Genomic DNA, 20,669 nt, shown 5'->3' with positions numbered 1-20,669 from the left:
GAGAGAGAGAGAGAGAGAGAGAGAGAGAGAGAGAGAGAGAGAGAGAGAGAAAGAGAGAGAGAGATTAAAAGTCAGCAGAAAAATATTATAAAATAAAGTATAAATATTATAAAATAAATATAAATATATAAATATATAATATAAACATTATAAAAGTATAAATATTATAAAAAAAAATATATAAAATAAATTATAAAACTATAATATATAAAGTAAAAATGTGTTGTTATTCAACTGTATCGTATAAATTACGTTTTTATACAGAAGATATAAGAGAGATATAGAAATATTAGAATCTTTTATTAAAATCTTCTCTTGTAGGTACTGTGCGGGCAACGCACATCCTCAGTTTCGAGATTTTATTTCGCTATAGAGAGATTTTACTTCTCCCGAATTTGACTGAACAATTACGTGAAGATCTAAACATAATGGAGGCGCGTGTAAACCGTGGAATGCCGACATCCTCGAGCGGTTCCTACGACGAATTTATGTGGCGCGTTAAAGTGACGCCTTGGCTGTGACGCCCACGACGTCGCGTCTCTCTCTCTCTCTCTCTCTCTCTCTCTCTCTCTCTCTCTCTCTCTCTCTGTCGATCTCGTGTCGCAGGATTTGCTTTCGCGTCCAACCCGCTGTCGTCGCAACGACCCCGACGACGATCCCGAGGGAGAGGCGACGGGCAATAACGACGGCAGGATTAAACTCGTTGCGACGGCCGCTCGTCAGGATAGCCGCGCGTAAGTGGGCACTTACGAGCACCACGCTCCATTGACGCCGCTAACGGCCGCGGGGTGTCCTGGAACGGTCGTTCCGCGAGAACCCGCCTCCTGGTAAGTGCGCATCGGGTCGCATCGGAGGTTTAAACGTATGCCAGATTCTGCGAGGAGAAGCAGAAGAAGAAGAAGAAGTCGAGATTTCTTTGGCGCGCAATTGGATTACTTTCTTGACGCCAAACTCTCTCGGGGTGAATTTGAGGGAGAAGGAGAGAGAAAGAGGGAAGAGGATTCCGAAGAGCGGATTCCCGAGCGACCTTTGTTGGTGCGTCCCTTCTTTTCGAACAAATGAGGATTTTAAGCGGCGGTTTAAGCCGAACAATTATACTCGAGCGAAAGGTCGCCGAAGAACTCGAGGCGAGCCGTCCCAAGTATGTTGCACAAGACCGGCACGGAAGTCGCGGACCTCTTTGAGGCCTCTGAATGACAGAAATAAGGTGGCATCATCCCATTGAAGAATGAGGCGAAATTGTTTGGCGGGATGGACAAAGTGGATCGAATGGGCGTGATTGGAGGATATGCCACGTCAAAACGTCACAGGAATGTTACGGCGTCGGGAATTACACGACGGGCACCGTCAAGAGACCACTGGCCAAATTGGCGGCATCGTCGTGTTTGAAAGAGAAAGAGAGAGAGAGAGAGAGAGAGAGAAAGAGAGAGAAAAAGAGGGAGAAGAGGGAACGCGCGAAATTATGTATTATTTCGCGCGCGTAACTTGCGTCATGCCGCATGCACGTACACAGCTGACACCATGAAATGCGTTAAAAAATAATGCACGCAACTTTGTGTACTTATCCGGATGTCGTCGTTTTCAGCACGCCATTAAGGCCCGTGCGCGAATGTCCCTCGCTCTCGTTTCTCCGACTGGTGTATAATAAAAATAACTGAAATATATAGTCATTGGACGAGAGGTTGCGACATTGTTACCTCGATCAACTTCAGAACGCATCCGGGATCCAATGGCGAAAATTTATCTTCTGACAAAAAATGTATCTTCACTACCAAAAAACAAAAAAATATATTCTTCTATTGGGCACGGATGAGTTGCGAAATGTATCGAAGAAAAAATATCGTAACCTTTCTGCCGCTGACTAGACATGTCGAGCGATAATCTTAGAAGAAATCTAGACCTCTTACACGGAGAGAATTTTATAGTAAATTTTATTATAGAATTTATTATAGAATTTTTATTATAGAACTAAAGAACTGATTGTCAAACTGCAAAAATTTATTATGTTTTCGTTTAATATTTATTTTATATTTTAAAAACTAAAATGTTATTACATTGGGAGAAGTTATCCGATAATATAAAGAAGTTAACGAACGGATATTTCCGATCAAAATACCGATGCATTTTTATATGCGATCAGGATATCAATATAATACTGACTAAATCAATCGAATACTTCCGATTGTAATAGCATTTCATCAGACAAACCGATCAATTAATTATGAATCGATATTTGTAATTAGATGTTTCCTGTTCGGATACAAAAATTGATTGGTATTTTAATTGGAAATATCCATTTGTTAATTTCTTATCGAATAATTTCTCTCAGTGTAAGAAATTTGTTCTATTTCTAGAAAAATTTATTACGTTCTCTCTCTCTCTCTCTCTCTCTCTCCTTAACAAAGTAGATCTTGCTGATAGTTCATCTCTACATTATTGGAAAATAAAAACATAGTAAAATAAAAAAAAATTATATATGAATAAAGTTGTAATATTTTTGAGCAATGATTAATATTTGGATTATTACAGATAGTTAATCACCAAGAAATTCTCAAGCTGTCTCTCTCTCTCTCTCTCTAATAAGAATCACGTACGTCGAGAAAAAATTTATAAAATAAAAAAATATTTATTCGATGGGTGCTAATAACATATTTACTTAAATCTGAATTCCTTTATTTAAATAGAATAAACAATTTCATCAAAGACTAAGGTTTCGGAAAAGGTTACGAAAGGTTACGAAAACTCTCGTGAAAGGCTAAAGTTTTAAGAAAATGTATATTTTTTTATGAAAAAAATATTTTATACTAGTATAAGTAAATATGTTATTATTTACTGACTGAATATTTTTATTTCTTAAATATTTTTTCTTTCAGTATAGAGAATAATAGTTGCGAATAATTATTTCTGTGAAAGATAACAATGTCGATGAAGTATGTTATGTGTAAGTATGTATAAAAATGTTCAGTCTTTCAAACTTACGTCGGCTAATTAGTAGCCATCTCATGCACGTCGAATCTCTGTGCATCCCGATTCCTCTTAATCCCACTTATATTAACCTCACCTCTGGCAAACCATGAAAATTAATCTGACGTTTAAAATATTGCCTTTTGGTAGAGATAATATTTTTCTCAACATTGATAAACGCTAGATTAATTTTCATAGTTTACAAGAAGTGAGATATATAGTTGAAAAATATAATTGGGATACAAAGTCGGTTTGATACGTGGAGGGTGGTCACTAATCAGTACCTCGTGTACATTTGGAATACAGAAAATTCCTCGGCGCGTGCAATGCTCCGACATTCTTGTCTCCTTCCGCAGAAATAATTACTCGCAACTACCATTCTGCCTGGCTCTTGTCGACTTGAAGATCTCTGAAGTGAAGTCTAGATCACTTCGTGCCAAACGTCTCTCCAGCAACAGTTAGACAGCCAGATGAGCTCTCCTCAGCCCAGCGCACGTCTCGCTCGACGATGCAGCGCGTTGGCGCACGACAATGGGACACATTACGCGACGTAATGCGATTTAATGTGAAGCGCAACGAAGGGGTGCGCGCGGCGCGGCGCGGATTCGCGAGGTGGCCGAACGAGTCATTAACCAGCCGCGGCCCTAATGAATTCCGTCTCACCAGAGTGAATCCCTCCCGCGCGGTGCGAGGCGGCGAAGGGGGCCCCCTCGTCTTCCTCCCGCGCGCAGGGACCCTCCTCCTCTTTCTCGTTAATAAAAGCCAAGATGGCGAGCGACGGGGGGTCGGCCGAGGCACCGTGGGCCCCCCCGCGGCTTTGACGGCTCTATCCCCGGTCACTCTCGTTAGGATCCGACGGCGGAGGATGCCCCACGATCCCGCGTTGTCGGTGTCGGCGGGAAGGAGACGCACGAGCTACGAACGGCTCCCGTGGCGCGATGCACGTCGCTGCAGCACGTCACTCTCTATCGCGCGCCTAAACACACCTCGTGCATCATTCCGCCGATGCTCCTTTGTTTTCCGACCTGCGGGCGCCTCTCGCGAGCCGGTGCCCCCTTCGATAATCCGCCCGATAAACGCTCCTCTATCGTCTCGCTTGAATTAGTCCATCCATTCCGCCGCTGCTGCGAGAGTTGCGGGCTTTCTTTTTTTCCCCTTTTATTATTTCTTTCAATTTTTCTCTTCCTTTTTCTCCCGGTTATATGCTTTTACACGCGCGCACCGTTTCCTCTTCCTCGCCGCGCCGCTCCGAGGCGCGAGAGAGCGTGAGAGCGCACGAGTGATAGCCCCGATCCTTTTCTCGCGTTCGAGGAATGCGGGAAAAGGATATTGTGCGCGGAAGTGGGTTTTGGCTAATGATGCTTTGCCCGGCTCGGGCAGATGGTCGTGTCAGCTTTGGATGCTCGGATACCATGGATATTACCCGCTACAGTTTTAAGTATTATGTGCTGAGAGAAAACAATATCTAAGAAATAGTAAAAAATATTTCTTTGACAAAGTGTACTAACAGCATATTTACTTATACCCTCGTATAAAACATTTTTCAAATAAGAAAATTAACATTTTTCTTAAAACATTAAGACAACTTAAATTTTCATGAAAGTAATTATTTACTTTTATTATTCTATTTATTTATTTTATTTCAACGAAAGAATTTAGATTTAACTAAATGTACTGTCAGTATCCACCAAATAAAGATTTACTAATTTTTAGATACTTTGCCCCTCAGCCCAAAATTCTCCCATGAGATTTTTAGTTGTCTAAAATAATCGGTAAATCAATAATCAAAATTTATTATGTAAATTGATTAATTAATTAAATTAAGTGATTGCCATACATGTAATCACGGATAATTTAATCGATTGATGAAATTAATATTATCTTATCCTTAGAAGAATATTTTTATATATGGCTCGACGAGAATTCTTCTAAAAGGAAAATATTTTAAGACCAAAAGAAAACACTAGAAAAGACGCTATTTCCTGTAATTTCATATTCTAAGCCAGAACGTTTACTAAACAAGCATTCCTCTCTTAACGAAGAACAATATTAGCTTAGAATATTTTCCTCTTCGATTTTAGAAGAATCCTTTAAGGCTGTGCATGCGAATTCCGTTAAGAGTAAGATTACATTTTCTCGATGAAAATTAATCAGTGTATAATCAATTAAATCAAAGTTTGGTTAATAATCAATTTCACCAATCGATTAAATTATTCGCGATTATATATATGACGATATTTTAATTAATGTTTTAATTAATTTTAAATTAATTTTGATAATTGATTTATCGATTATTTTAGTTAACTCAAATTTTCATCAATTTATATCTGGCCATACATCCACAGTTTAACTCTTTTTCTTGTTTTCTTTTCTTATTTATGCTTCAAGTCATTTTATATCGAAAAAGAACTTTGTTAAATTAATTAAATGTCTGATGGAATATAAACGAACTAGAATTCCGGTTGAAGTTACCAAAATTCTGTTCAGATTGAGTTGCAAGTTCTGGTTAATCAGAAATCTTGTTAACTTGAACAGAATTCTGATAACTTTAACCAGAATTCTGGTTTGTTCATATTCTACTAGATATTTAATTAATTCGAGCAAATTTTTTTTCGCGTATGCATAAAATATTCAGATAAGATCAACAAAAAGTAGATATTTTATGAAATATCTAACTTTTATATTAAGATATGTCAAAATCAAACTTAAATAGCTGGTAAAGTGTTTACTTTTCGTTAACCCTCTTTCAATACTTTTATACGCAGGTTAACTATACTGAAAAAATTATTTTTGTATTTAAAACTAAAATATTTGGTACATACGATTTGGTAGGTACTTCTGGCGATTTGATAGATATTTAGTAGGATTTATTAAGGAGTAAACAGAATACACAAGTGGCAATTAAATTTTTTGGATGCAATTATCAAACATTTGGTTGATCCTATTTTAACCAAATTTTGGGATGGTGCACCAAATTTTTCGACAACAAAATCCTTTTCTCAATGTGGAAGAATAGATTGACGCAAAGACAAACATATGACGCTAAAGTTTTGTTTTGCGTCCTGGTACTTCGGTACTAAAATGGTACCCGCGAGTTTAGGTACCCGGATAGTATTTGAATATCTGCAAAGAAGGTTTGGTTGAATTAACCAAATATCTGGTCGAATATGAACGATCCAGAAATTCTGATTGAAGTAACCCGATTTCTGTTTAAGTTAACAAGATGGTTTGGTTGACTTAAACAGAATTCGAGTTACTTCAATTGGAATTTCTGGATCGTTCATATTCGACCAGATATTTGGTTAATTCAACCAAACCCTTTTTTCCGTGTGGATACAGAAATACCCAGGTTTCTATTGACAGCACTGGTCGTAAAGTATGTAAGTATGGATGGGCACGCCGAAGAATACTCGCGTGTTCACGAAAACATTGTGCGCGGCACGTCGCGGCTGGTGCGGACTGAAGGTATAAACTCGCACGCATCCTCCTCCTCCGGATAGCTCCCGTGGCGCTGCAAGACGTGATGCAAGACGTTGCTATTACGCGTGCACAAACGATATGCCCGTCGGCGCTGCGATGCTTCTTTGTTCCCCGTTGTAATTATATTACTCGCGAGTTAATGTAATCCAGGAACACAGATACTGATTGAGTTGATATCGCTGCGCGCTGCTTCATGCCGCGCCCGTGGCGAAGTATAAAGTTTCATATCATATCAATCATGCGGGGGATATTATTACACTTACCGGGTCTCTCGCGAATACGGAAGAAATATTCCGCGCTGGTTTCCTCAGACAATTTCGCCTCAACGCGCGTTACGATACCGATCCGCTCCTATTCTCTTCGGATGTAATCCAAGAAATCTCGCATCAGCTCAAGAGCCAGACTACAAACTTATTTCATGGTCTTGATCAGGTTAAACCCAATCAGTTATCTGATTTGCACAAATTGATATTATCTTACTAATAAGTAAATCAGCCTTAGTAATAGATAAATAAAGCTGATAACACAACACCTCACGCAAACCAGACAACTGATTAGGATTAATCCTGATCAGGTTCATGGAACAAATTTTTAATCGGGAGCCAAAAAGGTAAACAAGAACAAACAACGACCAAACAAGAACAGAAGAAAAGAAAAAAAAAAAAAAAAAGAAGCATTTGAACACGAAGGAGGACAACAATCGAGCGAGCTTACAGAGCGGAACGAGCCGGGAGAACGAAAGTGAATGATAAAGCGGCAGAAAAGCACAAACACGGAAAGAACCAGGCGAAATTGGGCGGTGGTGGGGCGCGGGAACGGCGAAGATGAAGAGGGCGATATCGGAGGCGAGCGCGCGGATAGTTAGCTGGGGGGATAAATTCAGCGCGAGAAGAGGCTCATGAACAACAACAACGGAAGACAAGGAAGACGACGAGGAGGGGGAGGAACACGGAGGTGGGTAGGAAGGGCGAGAGGAACAGCGAGAGACGCGCGAGACGAGAAGAGACGGAGGGTGGCAGGAGGTGGATTCGAAGGTGGTGGAGGTCCGTCGTGGAGGGGCGAGGGTGAGGAGGCGGGAGGACACGGGGTCTTCCTATCGCAGATGAGATCAGATCTCGTCTCCCTCTCGCTCGCTCGCCCGGCCGAGCCCGTCCGGGCCTCTTTGTCGATCTCACGATCACCGCTCGCGGCTCGATGTTGGTATAGCAAAACACTGTCGGGTGATGAGCGTCATTACCCCCACCCCGGCAGGTAGACCAAGAGGGCCGTACGCGAGCGGCCATCTTGGCATGAAATCGCGGGCCCGACGAAAGCTGCGAAGCGGACGAGGCGACTGCCGAGCGACTGGCAGGACCGCGGCTGCAACGACGTCCTGAACGACGATCGCGTGCCGCCCAGCCCGTAATTATGGCTCATTAATTAAGGCGCGTGAGCGCTGACCCTGCGCCGCGCGGTCGTCGTCTCGACGTCGACGCCGGCGTCCACCGTCGGTCGCTTGTCATGCGCTCCTGATTTTATGAAGCGTCGAACAGCCTCATTACCGCAGCAGTTTGGTCGAGCGAAATTAATTCGCGCGGGGGGAAAAATTGATACTTTTGTGAGGAAGTAAAGAAAAGGGAAAGAGGGGGGAGAGGGAGAGAGAGGGAGAGAGAGAGGAGGCACTGGGTAATGTCTCATAATTGATTCGACTTTCGCTCTGCAAAAGCCACTCACGAGCGACGGCGACTGCGTAACAGCACTCGAAACGAAACTTCGTTATTACTCAGCGGCACGCTATCGTGCAACGCAAAATTACGGCGTATCAACTTCTGTCATTGCCGCGGACAGCCCTTAATTTGACCACCGTCACGTGACATATGCCGCGATCCGCCCCCTTCCTACGCAAGCATATCGGTTAGTCCGGGAGAGAAAGGGAGAGAGATGTCGGAATTATTGTTATCGAGCGCGGGAGCGACCGTGGCCGCACGTCATTTTTCGCCGTGTATTAATGTCCGCCGAGATGACTTCCTTTTTCCATTTTCTTTCTGTTCCTTTTTCCTCCAAAGTAACGATCGCTTGCATCGAGGGGGCATATATTGAGCGTCGGCGATCTGTGGGGTTATTAGCGCGCGACGGAAGAGATGGAAGTCCATTAGACGCGTACTCGATATTCAACTCTACGCATTGCGCGGGTCGTAGAGAGTGGCCGTTAATTAATCATGATTGCGCGAAAAGGAAGAAAGTGCCGTTGAATCGATGGGATTGATCAGTAGCGCCGTAATTGGAGCAAATCTTCTTGGTTCAATAGTAATGTTATTAAACTAATGCTCGAGTTATGCAGACAATATATGTTACATGTTAATTTTAGTAATGTTCCTAGATAGACTTTTGTAATTATTGCGACATACGACAATAGGTGATAGACATTCTATTTTGTATTAATAGTAAAAGTTACCGCAGAATTTTGTAATCGAGGAATAGGTCGATATTTTGCAGCAATTTATTTTTCTTTCATTCAATATATGCTACTTATATTTTAAAAATTGTGAAATGTATTATTTAAAAAATTTGCTATACTTTATTGAAACACAGCAAAATTTTAGAGAAATTTACTATATTCTTTATTAAGACACACTTCTATGATAGGCTCTATCCTTGTACTACTATAGCATATACAGGAAAAACAATATAATTGGCCCACGCATAGATCTGGTTGTACTAACTAGATTCAATGTAAGCTGTAAAATTCGGAATAATGAATTACGTTGCCGCAACCATAGAGCTGCAACTATTGCTGAGTTACTGACGTTGCAGCAGTGACGATATATAGTTGCTCCAACTAGAGTATATTCATGATAAATATCCCCAACCGATTTCTGGTTGCACAATCAGATCACGCGCAACTACATTGACGTAGTTGATATCAAAGTGTAACTGAGTTATATCAACCATGTACATCATACAAAGATAATTAGAAAAATGCAACTATGCTGCTCATAACTAAATATTTTTTCCGTATTCCGTATATTTTATTCCGTTTATATAGTCAAATTAAAAATAATTTATATATATAAAAAACTATAATTTTAATATAGTTAATTTATAATAATATATATTAATAATTAATAATTTTAATATATAATTTTCTATCCATGTATAATTTTTTAAATTATATTTATAAGGTAAATATACCATATTGAATTAATTATTTTAAATTTACGTAATACAATAATTTAAATATGTTATATTGATGCAACTATTTACTAAAAAGAAAGAAAGAAATACTCGGATTTTTATATTATATTTGGCATGGCATATTATTTTGAGGAAATTTTTTTTGTATTTCTATTTCGTCATTCTATGTGATAAATATAAGTGCCATATAAAATGTTCAGAAAAGGACGCAAACTTTACAAATCGACTAGTAAAGCTGCTCCATTGAAAAGAAAGTGTTTGGTGTTTGCGACTATAATCACACAGAGTGGAAGAATTATAATCGGGAAAATTAATTTAGAGTTTATTATTGTAGAGTAAATATTACTATATAGTGCTAGTGATAGTAACCTTACATGTACATTACTCCTACTACTTTTTTGTTAGACTAACAAGAAGATATAGTTGGCACCGGAGATAACAACAATTTTTGCCGAAATTAATTTCTTTTCTCAATGTGCCAAACTTACACTTGTTTATCTGATTTGAAGGGAAACCAGAGTACACTTGTTTATCCGGGTTGTTATTAAATCAAGAAGATTTACTCCAATCACGCACGGAGAAAATACTGAGAATATCTCTTACCTGAATACTATAACTGCCATAATAAAATATTAATGTTATTTTTCGCTCAAGCATGTAAAATGGTTGTAGTACCAATAGTACTCTGGAAGTGGCACATTAACCCTCTTTACTGCCTATCCATATAGGTTTTGAGTAGTACTCTCAGTGCTGTATGGTACAATCAAACCCTACGGATCTCTCAACCATGATATTTGTTCTGCAGACCACAACAGGGAGACAGCAACATTCCTTTGATTGAGGCAACTATGTATATGGATTGTATATGTACATGTATTGAGGCAACTGTGTATATGAGGATGTACTGAACATTATATATCATAAGAACTATGGCTGTGAGAACTGTATAAATAGGCATTTATAGTATTTTTCCGTGCGACGCTGTTGACAAATTCAATTGATTCGACGCTATTTTCTCGCCGTTTAGGCTCAGATACATTTCACACCGATCCATTTTGTCGTTGGACGGAACAGGGAGCGTCATTTTCCCTGCCGTGCGTTGCTCGCGCGACGCGTTTGCTCGGCTCGTAACGCCATCGGCCGCTCGTTGCCCGACGCCGAGGAATATTTGTTTTGCGCCTAAGATGAGCTCTCTCGCCGCTCCACCCCCTTCTACGGTCTTGTTCTCCCACTCGCTTCGCTCGCTCCATCTTCTCCTTTTGTTCTTATTCCCGTCAGGGAGAAGCCGCACCTCGCGCCTCTCGTTGCTTCATTTGTTTATCGGCCCTCTTTATTACCTGCAATTTGGCGCTCGCTCGCGCGAGGGTAATTTCATATTGGTTTTCTGCCCAGTTGCCCTTCTCGTCCCCCGAGCCATCGCTTCTTCACCTCCGCTTATTCCCTCCTCCTCTGCCTCATCTTTCTCCTCCTTCTCTTCTTCTTCTTCTTGTCTGATCTTCTCCTACGGCTCTTCTGCCTCTCTAGCGAGCGCTGTGAACGAGCCTGGTTACGAGCGCGCTCAGCTTCGATTGTTATGTGAGCCCCAAGTGTCGTGAGGCGACGAGAGATAGGATGGTGATAGATTGAGCGAGGAATATTGTTGTTTGTATTGCGACGATTATCGTAAATTCGCGAGACGCCAATCACCGTCCTCGATCGCGCGGGATATCGCGGAACACGATTGCATTTAATTCGAACAAAATGGTCTCTCGTCGGCGCGAGATGTCGTCGATGCATTCCCGCCAAGTCCGCGAAGATCCAAGTCTCGACACGCAGAATCATTTCTTTCATCCTCCGTCCACTTATTCAATATAAATATCAAGGCAGACGCACACGCCGCGCGTCTCTTAAGTCACGCTCTCGTCTCTCCTCTCCACCTCGTACAATATTAACATTAATTCCGCGCGGACGGCAGGTGCGATAACAATCGCGCAATCCCGCCTTCGCGCGTATCCCCTTTGTGCGCGACATTACTAAGTACGAGGGCATGAAAGGGGACCGAGGCGCGATTTCATTTTCTTATCGGGCCCATCGAGGACGGTCGAACGCGTCGATCGACCGCGGCCCCGATAACAACGCGTGGCATGGCCGTATAAATCCTAGCCGAGCGAGCGAGTGCAGATGAAAAATCAATATCATCGAGCCGCGCGCACTGCTTGCGCTTAAGAGCGCAACGCAAGGACCCGGCGCGAGGGGCCCGACGTAGGATAATGCGGAATGGAGGCGTCGGTGTGCCCGACGAAGGTGGTTCATACTCTCTCGTGTGTCTCGAGGTGATTTAAAACGCCGAGCGTTTCACCACGCCCCTCACCCTTTTCCAACCGCGGCCGTGGCGGGGCCCTGGGGCCCGCTCAAAAAAGGCGCAAAAGGGCGGCGGCTTTCAGCACGAAAAATCGCCGTGGCCGCGCATACGACGGCGGCGGCGGGAGGAAGGGCGAGGGAGCGCGAAGTAACCGACGCGGGGTACAGCGGGGCGAAGGGGGGTGGGTAAAGGGGGAGAGCACGGGGCCCCGGGTAAATGAAGACGCGAGGTAATCGGGGTCCCCGCGGCCCGCAAAAATAATTATCCGCTCTGGGCGCGCCGCTGTTTGTTAAAATGTCAGAGGGGAGTGGGTGGAGCGCGACCAGGCGCTCGCCGAGCGCGTTTCAGGATCTTCCAGCTCGGGCTCTCCTCATGGTCTTCCTGCGAGAGAGAGAAGGAGAGAGATGCGTGCGCGCGTGTTAATTCACTCCTTCGCTACGTCGAAATGGTCGAAAGAAAAGGGGAGAGAAAGAGAGAGAGAGAGAGAGAGAGAGAAAGAGAGAGAACGGTATTTATAGTCGCGACTCCGCCGCGGAATATCGGTACGAACTTGCCCCGAGACGCGACGCGATTTAATAGACAGTTTCTCTCTATTCGTTATACCGGTAAATTTCCTCGTAGGAAGTTTTACTGTCTAAAAAAGGAATAAAGACGCGCTCCCACAAACGAATAGAATTATACAAGAAAGATTGTTGCTGCGATACAGGATGTATTGACACATGTATAATCTTGTGCTTTCGTGCAAGCAGAATCTGTGCTGTCATTTTACAAACAAACACGATAATTATTGAGATATTAATTAAGAATGTTAGCAAATAAGTGCGCGGATAGTCATAATACGAGACCCGCAAAGTCTCATGCAAAAAACCTCGAATTTGTTAATAACTTTCTAAAAATAAGTGGTACTGGATTATATGCACAGAAAAATATCATTCCATTGCTAAGAAAAGCGATATTACTCAGTTTACTTTCCCTCTTTTAAATGATGGTTACATTTAACACAAAGAATATTTTCGTTATAATAGTCTTAGAATATACTCATCACAAATTTGAAATAAGCTCGTTGTCATGTATACAAAAGAAGAAATTATTCTCTTTGCAAAGATATTATAAAACTTTATCGAAAAAGAAGTTGTCTCAACTCTATGTAGTATGTAAATCGAATTTTTGTTTTAATTTAATATATTTTAATATATTTTTAATATATTTGATTGAAGTACTAAACTTATTATTAGGATTCAGAATGTACTTTAAACAAATTTAATACATCCCGAATAAAAATTAATCCAAATAGGCCTTAGTGATGAGAGATACTTTAGATCAGATAGACAAATTCTGAACAAAAATTTCTGAACAGGCTATAAATTGATACTGACGTGGATATCCCAAACGAGATTTGTGCTAACAAAACTCAGTTAGGAGCAAGTTACATCTTTGTTATATCACTGTAAATCCAAGTGTATTATTCTTAAACGCATAAGCATGTAATTGGCTGAAACTTTTTTCACATGTCTTTTACGGTTTTAAATCACGTTATTTAACACGTTTATGATATATAAATTAGAATTTTATACGTTTGAGCATGCTAAATGACGCGACTTGAGACGGTAAGAAACACGTAAAAAGAGATTCAGCTAATTACACTTATGTGTTTAAAAATAACACATTCGGATTTGCAGTTTGTGTAGAACCTAAGTGGACCTGTATTTATAAGACCTTGATAAAAGTAGGACAAAACTATCTGAATTCCTTTTAATTCCTATTTTAAATTTCTACCTTACCCAGATTATAATGAGCTCATGGTAGATTTGTGGATAACATAAATTTATGAAATAGTTAAAACAAATAACATTTACTCGAATGCAGTATGTATTTTTCTCCTGTGTATGCTTCCAAGATCATTATACGTTCATATCCTCATACCTTTATATTTTCTTACCCTCATACTTTCATACCTTCCCAGTCTCATATCCCACATCTTCATCTCCTCGCACTCTCATAGCCTCATACCCCATATATTCATCCCCTCACAACTTCACACTAACGATACGATAATTTTGTCTTCGTTGATCTTGCGATTTAACCGTAGACTAGCTGTGACAGCTAATCACAAGATATGATACGCAAGTTTTGCGCCGCGAGACTTGCAGTCGCGATTCTCTTCTGGTTGACAGATCTCGCGGAGGAAGTTGGTGCGCGATGCTGCGACGTGCTGTGCAGATAAGACGCTTTCGATCCTTACGTGTGCTTCGAAAATTTCTCCTGCGGTCTCGACTCGGGTCATACCTTTCTCGATGCATGCAATCGCACACAAAGTGCGACTATTGAATTACCGGCGCGATTTCAAGCCTGAAAGAGAGGGAAAGAGGAATAAAGGGGGGAGGGGGAGAGAGAGAGAGAGAGAGAGGGGGAGTCCATCGCGAGCATCTCATTCGATACACTCCGACGAACATAATAAATACAAAGCTGGGAGAGAGTCTCTAGCTTTCCCTCTCTTTCTCTTTCCCTCCAACGCCGACGCCGGGTTTATAGTTTAATTTACGCTCGCGGCTGCCACGGAACTCTTTGTCTACGCGCTCGTTCAACACGGTAGAGAGGCGCCCGCTGCAAATCGATGCGTGGGCGCGCGAGATTGCGGCGATACCGCCGGTTTATCTCGGCGCGCGAAGGGCGTGCTTCGGAATTGCCGTTCTTCCCTCGATCTTTCCGCGTCGTGTAATTGCGAGGGTACGTCGAATTATGCGCGAGTTCTCTCCTTGTAATGCGGATGGATTAGCGAGTGCGCGATGAAATTATACTATTATGCTCCGTTCTCGCGCGATTATCCACGTTTTCTTCCTCGGCCCACTACGACTCCTCGAAATTAATCCAAATTGCCCGCGATCATTTACGCCGCGGCGGATCTATGAATTCGTCCAATAACAGGACTCTTTCTTCCCGCCTTTGGCGCGTAATCACCACGTGCCTGTCCCAGACGGACAGGTGTACGGTGAAATTTGCAGGCAACTTTATACTAGTCGACTTGTAAAGATTGCATCCCTTATGAGTGCTTCATATGACACTTATTATATAAAATGTTATTATATTATATAATACATAAACATTAATTATATTATATAAAATACAGTATGTAAATTTGAATGCAGCTTTTAATAAGTTTAGTATTGCATTAATACAACAAAAAGTTTACATGTTATTATATGATGTGAATTTAATTATTATCTTCTAGAACTCTAAACATGAGTATCTGTTGATTTGTACTCAGATTAACTTTTCCAACGTTATCGTTCTTGAAAACACATGTTTTGTCTTTCTACTATAACTCTTTCCTTATATTTATCACACACAGAGAGAACGACTTATTGATTCAAATAAATGTTTCTTTGGAATAGTCCAAATGAATTATTTTGTTGACACAACAAAAATATGTCTTTGGAACTAAGCTGCAAATAAATATTTTTTTTGCTTCAAACAAAATTTTGTTTGATCAATCGAAAAATTCGTTTGGACTGTTCCAAAGAAGCGTTTATTTGATTCAACCAAATCGTTCTCTCTGTGCATAGAGCGACGAGAGAGAAATAGAAATGCGAAAGAATTACGAAAAGAAATTATCAAAATTTACCGAAAATAATGACGCGGTGCAACCTAGATGGAAGAAGAAATACTAAAAAGAAGAGGTCAGCCCTGGAATCTTCAGTGAAATTGCGAACCTTTTGAAAGACTTAAAGAATTATTGAGCAAGTGCGTTGAGAGAAAAAAATATCTAAGAAATAAAAGATATTTATTCGTTGGGTACTAATAACACATTTACTTGTGCTAATATATAAAATATTTTCCAAATAAGAAAATATACATTTTCTTAAAACCTTAGGTTTTCACGAAAGCAATTTATTCTATAATATTTAAATAAAAGAATATAGATTTAATTAAATATGTTATTAGAGTACTTACCCCGACCATAAATATTCTTTATTTTTCGGATACTTTTTCTTTCAGTATGATAACCCACAAATGATCATTGTAATCATCTGTAGAGTTTCTCTATTGATTGACAACTAAATATGCCATATAAAGCGCAGTATGTAAATTTGAGTGCAGCTTTCAGTAAATTTAGTATTGCATTAATACAACAAAAAGTTTACATGTTATTATATGATGTGAATTTAATCGTTATCATTCTTAAAAACATATGTTTTGTTTTTCTACTATAACTCTTTCTAACTTTACTGAATTGCAAAAATATTGATAGAATCGTATTCCTTGACTATTTTTCTCACGATAAAAAAAAAAAAATATTACATTTCGGTAATTCTCCCAGAAGTTATGAGCAAAAGAAGATGTACTTTGTAAAATTTATTCATGTTAAGATTCCACATAACTTTTTAGTGTTCAGAGAACTAAAATTAATTAAATTACAGTATATTTGCTTCATCGGTGTAACTAAAAGAATTGTAAGGCTTTCATTATCGTTTGTCGAGATAATCATGAAAGTCCATCTGGATGTCTGGCCGCGTCGCGTCGCGTCATGCGCCTCGCGTCGTTTTGCGCCATGTGGTTAAATCGCAGCGTGTCTCCTGAGCGACACTTTGCTATCCCGACGCAAGAAGGGATCGATTTAATAACGTGTAATGATATTTCTATCGAACCCCGCGCCTCGTGACTCGGACTCGGACGCGCTTCGTCTTCGAAGTCGAGATTTATCGCCTCCCGACCCGTCAATCACTGACGCGTTAGAGACACGATAGCCTGCCAATTACCGTAATAACTCATCGCGCCGCGGATGGTACCTGCGGCGAGCGGGGAGAAAGGAAGAAGGAAGAAACGGAGGGAGGGAGGGCGAAAGAGAAAGAGAGAGAAAGAGAGAGGCAGATCCGACGAACGAAATTTTTTCGTCAACGAGGCCTGTTGTGCCCGTGACACGAGGTCGTCGACTGCGCGCGGCCCTGGTATTAAGAGGCCCGAAGGAAAGTGGGACCTGAGATGGAGGAAGAAGAAAGAGAAGAAGTACAAGGAAGAAGAGATCGGTCCTGTGGGATCTTTAGTGGGGCTGAAACCTTTTAAGGGACTTAAGGAACGGTGAGTGATAATCCACAGATGATCATTGTGGTCGCCTGTAGAGTTTTCCCATTGACGACTAAACGACGAACAGGCAAGATGGTGGCCGGGATCAGCAAATCCGCAAGTTTGCAGACACTGGTCTCGCCGAGACCACGACGCTCTAATCCCCGCTAAGATCCCGAAATGATCCGTTTAACTTCGACGGCCGATTATCTCTTCTCGCTCTCGAGCCGGGTGATCAGGAGATGATCTCTTCGCGAAGAACCTCGCTGCCCATCGCCCGTGGCTTTGAAGTCAGCCGAATCCGGCACAATCGCGGTTCTAATGCCCACGACGTGCTAATCCCACGGCTAAGTTTCAGTGCAGAATCGGACCTACGTGATCCGTTATACAACGTAAGTACTTTGTATACCGAGCTCGGATCTTTCCGGCCTGCGGGATATACCGTGCGAGTAGTCAAGGGGTTAACTCGCTCGCTCTCCGTCTCCGCTTCGAGTGGATAAAAGGCACGGACGTACGTCCCTTCCCTTCGCGTCTTCTCCTTCTTATCCTTAATCGAACACGTTTCAGCCTCGCCCCGGAGAGGATAAGGAACACTTACGTGGTCGTAAAAACGTCCCGCTGGACGATTCAAAGTCAACCTGCCAGCGTTCGTCAGGGGGCCCTACAAAACGCGACCGTGCCGAATATGTTAATCGCGGGTGCAGCTGTCCCGTTCGTGTCGCCGTGTTCGCTCTGTCGGTAGAGAACGGGACGGGGGACTTCAGCGTGGAATATACGCGAGGTGTCCCGGCGCGGTTCGCGGCGGAATAAGGTCATAAAAAGGGCGCTCTCGGACCTCGATCGAAGGCGCGAGACGTGGCGGCTTTTATGGTGAGAAGCCGAAAAGAAGGCGAAAAAGAGGAGCCGAGATCGGAGGGCCCCGATCGCGTCCGACCCTGTTCGGTGTCCAGGGCCGTGCTACGTTGGCGCCGATTTATAGCCGGCGGGGTTCGCGCGACAAATATCCCGCGAGGATATTCGCGGACACGCGGCGAGAATCCTGCACGAGGCGAGAGACAACAAGCCGCTCTTGGCGTTTAATCCCCTTAACCCTAGAATGGATATTGGGGCTGTACACTACTCTACGAAAGATATCTTGTTTATATCATTATAGTAAGCTCACCAGCTTTTGACGTGCTGATATTTTTATTGATGTTATTGTCTTAATGTAATCTGATCTTGTTATTTTTGTTTTGATGAGGGGCTATATTAGTTGTGTGACGTTATTGAACTTTTACGGTAAGTTATACTCAGAGAAAAGCATGGCAACTATACAGGCGATAATTATACGAGTTTTGTATGTAGAACTGTACACAGTTTAATAAAGTATCCATTCCAGCAAGATTAAGGATAAAGATTAAAGATTAAGATTAAGGATTAAGATTAAGGATTCACTAAGTTTTATTTTATGTTACTAAGTTTTTGTTTTGTATTATATTATTGAAGTTTTAGCTGCAATAACTATACAATATTTTATTAAACTATATGTATTCTACACATAAAACTCGTAAAGTTGTTAATCATATGGTTATTATCACTATGTCTTTTTCTCTGAGTGTAATCAGCTATCCTATTTCCGTTTTTGAGAATGAAAGTCGTTCATTTTTTAGGATTAAATATAAAAGTAAAATAAAATGGAATCTTCATCTCTAATCGTTTGCTGAAATGAATACTGGAGTCATACACTTTCTCACAAAATTTAGAATATTTTATTTATTTTATCACACTACGTTTAATAGTTTTGTGCTAATATTCTTATCTAATATTGATAATATCTTATCTCTTATTTAATTTTTATATTGATTTTATAAACATGAGATTATATTATGTTGGTGCAAAAAGTTTGTTGCGTTTGTCAAATAAAATTAATTATAAAAAAATTGTATACATTAATATAATTAATAATTTCTTGAATTCATCTTCAGACAAGTTACACACAAGTTACTTAAATTCATATTATTATTGCGTTTCTCTTTATATCTGTAATAAAATAGGATACTTAGGTAAATATTTGCGATCCTTTCTGTATATATGTGCATAATTCTATTCTGTAGGCTTAAAAAGATATATTTATTACCTTATGCAGATTTTTATTAGCACTTTTACGAAATGGAAAAAAAATCGAGGACGAAAACGATCTGTGCTAAAGTTCTTAAAAGATGTGTTCTATGTGAGACTTAATAGAGAGATAGCAAATCTGCTGCACTAACCTAATGTTATCAAAGTAAGTATTGTTGCTTGTGTAACTTTATTCAATGTTTGTGGGACAGATGAATTAAGGTAATCAACTGTTCCATGAATTCATTCTTGTATGTGAAAATCACGAATCCACATTCTAGGGGTAAAATAAAAGCAACAAAACGGACTTCCATTCTCAATCGCTTGCAATTGTTGGAAACTACCCTCCGATAATTTCGCTAATAAGATAATTCCTCTAATAAGCGGTCAGATCGAGACCACGGTTCTCTCTCAGAACGCGCGCTCTTTGTGCGCGTTAACCGATTGGCGCGGAAGGCAGAAGCGGCCGGCGCTCGCCCGGAGACGACCCAATTAGAAATTGCCATCCGGATCGGGACGATTTCCCCGCCGTCATCATCCCCGGCCGATTATCCGGCTCGCGCGCTCCCATTTAAATACGACTGCCACGGTAGATAAGGTAATCGGCGATCGGGACTCGCCCATCGAGACTGACTTTCCTCAATTACGCTCGTCCCCGCCCGGGGGCCCGCGGCCGGAATATCTCGGCGTTTACGCCGTTTTCCCTTAATTCGACGTAACCTCAGAATAAATTGGATAAATTGACGCTAAAGCGAAAACACCGGTCGTTTAAGGGGTACTTGGTGCGCATCTCGCCGCGGCGTCGGTTAACGACGCGACGATCCTGGTGCTTGCGATCGACTTGCGAGCGAGCGGGGGGCGTTCACGTGAAAGCAGGCGAACGAACATTGTGTGCATGTGCACCTAACGTTGACTGCATACACATACCAGCCAGCCAGTCAGCCAACGAGTCAGCCAGCCAGCCAGCCAGCCAGCCAGCCAGCCAGCCAGCCAGCCAACCAACCAACCGATCAACTAACCAACCAACTGACCGACCGACCGGCCGGCCGCGCCGGTGCAACGATGCACCATGATTACAAGCGAGAGTCGGTGCTTACGTTGGTAATATTAATGTCTTGAAGGGATCCTTTACAACCTCATACCCATCAGTCGCACGCACCGTCGCTCCCTAACCAAGTTAAATAATACCTGGATGCGCCGCGCAGTGGCTCTCAGCTGATGCGTCGCGTTGCAAAAATTCACGAGGTACGCGCTTTCACGCTGTCCCATCCATGGGGACGCATGTGGGTAAACAGGAAAAAGAGTTCCGAATGCGCATGGCGATCTGAGCCGGAGTGACATGAGACTCGAGAGTCTTAATGACATCCGGGGATAGATTAGCGTATTTCCTCGTCCGGAAAATGCCCGTTACAGTTGCAACAAATGTGTGGGATTCGAAGGAAACACGGTCTTAACTCGTCGTAGATAAGATAGCCAAAACTGAGAGACTAAGAGAGAGAGAGAGAGAGAGAGAGAGAGAGAGAGAGAGAGAGAGAGAGAGAGAGAGAGAGAG

Source organism: Odontomachus brunneus, unplaced genomic scaffold (genome assembly GCF_010583005.1).
Source record: "Odontomachus brunneus isolate Ranch 3 - 2012 unplaced genomic scaffold, Obru_v1 Obru_scaffold_104, whole genome shotgun sequence".
NCBI classification, from domain to species: Eukaryota; Metazoa; Arthropoda; class Insecta; order Hymenoptera; family Formicidae; genus Odontomachus; species Odontomachus brunneus.
Note: the sequence above shows the minus strand (reverse complement) of the source record.